This window comes from Anarrhichthys ocellatus, unplaced genomic scaffold (assembly GCF_004355925.1).
Source record: "Anarrhichthys ocellatus isolate YVR2014 unplaced genomic scaffold, GSC_Weel_1.0 scaffold44, whole genome shotgun sequence".
In the NCBI taxonomy this organism is placed as follows: Eukaryota; Metazoa; Chordata; class Actinopteri; order Perciformes; family Anarhichadidae; genus Anarrhichthys; species Anarrhichthys ocellatus.
The window spans coordinates 2,184,939-2,190,169 of NW_022280074.1; the positions used below are offsets into that span (position 1 = coordinate 2,184,939).

At 41.7% G+C, this 5,231-nt stretch overlaps 1 protein-coding gene across 3 annotated transcripts in view; it reads left to right on the forward strand.

Annotated features, from left to right (window-relative positions):
- ptpn11b (protein tyrosine phosphatase non-receptor type 11b) overlaps window positions 1-5,231 on the forward strand; it is a 30,789-nt gene that overhangs the window by 11,785 nt on the left and 13,773 nt on the right. The window lies entirely within an intron of this gene.

A 5,231-nucleotide genomic window follows, 5' to 3' on the forward strand; every position in this document is an offset into this window, starting at 1 on the left:
TGTGTGTGTGTGTGTGTGTGTGTGTGTGTGTGTGTGTGTGTGTGTGTATAAAAGAAACGGTGACACGGAAAAGGAAACAGTGAAGTTAGGTCGGCAGCTGCTAGCTTTTAAATAATGTTAAAGAGTGAGGAACCTGTTAATGCTTTGACCTTCACTGCCTGTGGTTTGTGTGTCTGTGGTGTCGTAAATCACACACACCTACACCACAGGAAGGTTGGTGGGGTCGGTTGCAGCCACAGTTTGCGCCTGTGACAGACTTAAACAAACACACACACACACACACAGGTCAAGTCGCTAGTGTGCAGAGCCTCACCACCTGCTAGAGAAGGTAGGTCACGTTGAGCTAAGAGGAAGCAGGAGGCACCTAGACGTGATATTAAAGAGAGACTAAGTTAGAAAATAACACAACTTTCGTCCTACAAATCAAAAGTATAATTCATAATTTAAGTATTGAAATGTACCAATGCTCAGTTCAGTCCACTCAGGGGCAGGTTTGGTATGACCATGGTGACTAATGTGAGCTAAAGTTAGCCAGATAGATATAGTTGTTCATGACACGGCACCAAGTTACGGTGATTGTCTGGGCTACCATAACGTTTACCAAAATCCCATTATTACTATTCTTGTTACAGGGAACTTATTATAGTGATTCTGGTTATACTGCGCAAGAAGTATTGGAGAAAAGAATCAGCTTATCTCTTTGAAAAACTTAATAATGATTTTTTTAGGTGTTTCTTGATAACAACCCAACAAAAACTATATCTGTACGTTAAGTAATTCCTCATACTTCATGCCCTTTTGTGATTACTTTATGCCTTACAAAAATATTTCGGCACAAAAGGTTTTCTCTGATATTAGAACAAACGGCCAACATTAACTTACACCCCTCTGAACTCCAACCTAAACCCTGTAACCTCAAAACTGTAAAAGAGACAGAGGGGCAACACGGAATATCAGTGAGTTCTGCGTTATTCATGCGCGTCCTTCCACAATATCCTGTTTCTCAGGATATTCAGTCAGCTAGAGGGCCATAGCTCAACTCAACCTGGAGCTGTTGGCAAAGCAACTTATCACACAGCTCCAGCACTCCGCCATCAGTGCAAAAATGGAAATTGTACAAAAGTGTGAATTCTATGAATATGGCATACGATTCTATAGCTTGATCTTTTCTAATCAAATGTTCAGGGGCTTTCGCTTTGGAGGCTTTTCACTGGTTGCACTGCACCAAATACAGTCTGTGAAATGTAGGAAATATTGGAACATACTGAAGATAATTGCTCAATTATTCTGTATCTACAGAAGCTATTCTTAGCTTGCATATCCTGCTTTCTAACTCAATCTCTATTTCAAACACACACACACACACACACACACACAGTGTCTTTTCAGAGCAGAGGAGAGGCTAATTAGCCAGGTTTCATCTTACCAAGGCCATTATGAGCGTGATGGTCGCTGTGAATGTTCAGATTGTAATGGACGCTGAGGGAGTCTGTTGTGCCCCCCTCTCCGCTGTCTTATCTGCCTCTCTCTGCTTCTCCTCCTCTTATCTCCACCACCTCCTCTTCTTCTGCGCTCCACGAGGTGAAGGGAGGAAGGAGGGGTCGGACAGAGCGGTCGGACAGAGCCGCTGCTGAAAAGCAAACTGAAGGCAGAGATGCTAATGAGAGCTTTTTGAGTGGTTTGAAAATGTAATCAATCCAGAGTTTCATAAAACTCAAAAAGAGAAAGTTTGAAGCAGAAAAAGTTTGGCCATCATTTATATCTAACTCCGTGAGGAGAGCAGTCTGGTCAAGTTCTCTCATTTTTTTTCATGCTCTTTATTTGCTCTAAAGACCCAGAGGAGACATTTTAAGGGCAATCTTAAGAGAGGATTTTGCAGGGCAAGTCGCCACAGAGAGCAAATGGATTTTCTCGTAGCCTTTCTGTATTCTATAATACCAGCTTGAGTTTACTTGGATATGTTTCCACTGCAGCTAAGGCTATTTATAGAATGACAGTCGAGTAAAAAAAAAACATTTCTCGATCATTATTGTGAATGTTAATCCATGAGTGGTACCTGTATTTACCGCTTCCACAAGTCTTCATTAGCATGTTCCAACAGTTTCTAAATTCATATGGTGAATGTGAAAGATAGCATTAAGATACAGAAACTCTTCCTCCGTCTACTCCCTCTTGAATTATTGACGGTGGTTGTTACTTAACGGTTATCTTTTAACAAAGTTTGCTTGTAGAAAAACGAGACAATCGAAGCCCATTCATGTTTTAAATTTATTCCTCTGTGTCTGATTCCCCACATCCAACTTCCACATATCTTCTTTTGATAATACCACTCGGGGGAGACTTCCAAACATCACACAAGTGTGTTCATATAGCCAACAACAGCTGTTATGTCACTAGCTGCCAATAGCAGTGAAGTAGCAGAGCTAATCTGGGGTTTGTCGTTTCGACTGAACCTTCCCATCGGCACAATGCGAAGCTGTTGTGTAGTAGTTTAACCCCATGATGTCTGTCATCCATTGAGCAAGTCATTTCCGATGATGCTGGCGATTGTGATGTCTAAAAGATTCCCTGCTTGTCTGAATTTGCAGACACCTCGTGGCTCAAAGTGCCTAACCTTCAGAAAGTGAGCCCAGTGAGCTGAGGAATGATGCATTGGTTTTATGCCTGTTTTTTTTTTTTTTTTTAACACAGCCTCAGGGCAAGCTCTCGAGACACAGGACACATTTACCTGATGTAACGTCTCACATTTAATATCAGACGTGAACATGCCTCCTTTAGGATTTAGGCTGAGAACCAGTGTAGTAATCTGTAGAGATGCTAAAGGGGAATTGAAATAGAGAGAGAACTTTATCACCTTCAATTTGATAAGTGGACTGAGTATGGTAAAAGGGATCTCTCAGTGGTTTCAGGCTGTATTGAGTGAAAACTATTGCTTGATATAGCTTCAGGGCAAAGCAAGCAATACTCTGTATATTCAGGGCCTTGTTCGTGCATAGCTATGTGCATTCCCCAGTTGTGTGTGTGTGTGTGTGTGTGTGTGTGTGTGTGTGTGTGTGCCTCTTATCGCTGCACGTAGATAGTTTAGCTGAACTGATCCAAATACTGTACAGGCTTCAATGTTCTGTCCAGAATTTGTGGAAGTTGTTAACACTTAATCCTGCAGACAGATGTGGTCTGTTAAGCTGCAGCTGAGCGACAATGCTCCGTTCACATACAGACGCGCTGTGAAGGACTGTGTGACATTATGCACGTTTGTGCTTCTGCTCAGTCAGCCCTATCACTGCAGACCAGCTCATAGGATACTCAAGGACGACGTTGTCTTGCGTGCATCTCCTGAATTTGTCTTTCCAGTAACGCAGGATGCCGTCGTATCGTCAGAATGAATGCGTAGTAAAGATTGTTAAGAGTCTAATTCCGCTGCATATTCCTACGATATAGTGTTTGTATACTTTGGTTTTCTTCTTGTTTTATTGCACTTAGATAGAAACATATTTACACATCCTGATTTTATGGTATCACGTGTATAGCGTGTTATCGGTGGATCCCACAAATTGTGAGCAAAATTTCAGAATGATGAAGCGGTGTTATTCCTCATTATGTGTATGAGAACATACACACCAATTTGAAAATACAGAACTTTAGTCAGCAACAGGAACCTGATTGTACTTCTCATAGATGTAAATTACGAAAGTCTGACACTGAATCCTCAGCTGTGAAAGGCCTCAGGATCTTAGCGCTGTTGATCAAGTGAGAACAAGACCGTGAGCAGGACTTTGGGTCCTACGCACCCGTCAACAAGACTTGTTGTGCAGGAAATGTCATCGTTTCTGTGCTTCGATCCTCGGCCAGTTAATCTCCGACATGAATTACATTACAGCCTTTGAATCTTTGAAGCTTGAATTTAGTATAATGAATGGGATTATATGGCATCTAAATGAAGGGAAAACGTGTCTCGTTTTAATTAAATGTGTGATAATGACTTGTAAACATCCGCCATAATTTGATAAAAGAGGAGCCTGAATTGGAATATGAGGCTACTGACACAGGAGGAATCAACAGAACGGCTTCTGAGTGAACTTGAATGTGACTACAAAACTATTTTCTGAATGAATTAATGCACATTGGTAGGATTTAAACACACTTTTATAACCACAACAGGCACTTTATCTTTGTGTATTTAAACAAATAATGAATTAGCCATGGAATGCCAATGACTGTTGCGTGTGCTAGGTAAAGCAGATGTTACTTGTTGTTTCACTGTGTTGAATTCGTTTTAGTGCATTGTTTTTTGTGGGTTAGTAGGCTGACTTTACAAATGGACCCGTAGTATCTAAAAGAGCAATAGATTGTGTCCTGATGGAGGATGCCATCTCATCATAGTTCTGCCTCTTACTCTTCTTCACTAAAACATGGATGAAAAACCAGAGATCTGTCATGGATGGAACTAGCAGTTAGTGAGCCAGAGCTGAGCCGACACGATGCAGACCGTGGCTGTCTGAATTCTCTCTGTAAAGAACACTGCCATATCATAATACATCCATAAATGTTATCAGTCTGAAAGAGGCAGAGCAGGGAAGTGAATGAAAATCTAATCGGACGTGTTTGGCTCATTCCAGAGTTAATGGTGTTTAAACTCTGAGAGAAAAGGAGGCTTCGGCCCGAGATTTGAGGAGGGGCCTTTAACGGGGCCAGAGACCTGTGGCACCCTGCCAACAGCCGCTAATAGAGCTATAAAGCAATTACCAGGAAATACTGAGAGAGAGGGATGCTGGGAGAGAGAGAGATGTGGATATATAGGACAGAGCAAAGGAAGGAAAGGATTTACAGTATGTTGAGTGGGAGGAAGGAAAAAGGGTAAAGTGAAATTCACGAGGACAACGAGAAAAGTGGTGGAGTGAAATATAATTTGTGTCATTTGATACGACCATTAGCTGATAATCAGTTTGCAGAGAAAGAGAGAGAAACTATTGTATCGACAAAGTAATATATATTGCAGATCAGATAGTACTGACTGCCTGGCTGTCGTTTGTGTGTCATCACACTTAATATGTTTACAGGATGTTTTGTTTACCTCTGCTGTAGAACCATGTCGGACCAAGTCACTGGAGATGGAAAACGGGGGAAAAAGTACATTTAGCAGTTGAGCTTGAGCCGCATCTCGCTCTGCACTTGCTTCCAGGCAACTGTGTGTGTGTGTGTGTGTGTGTGTGTGTGTGTGTGTGTGTGTGTGT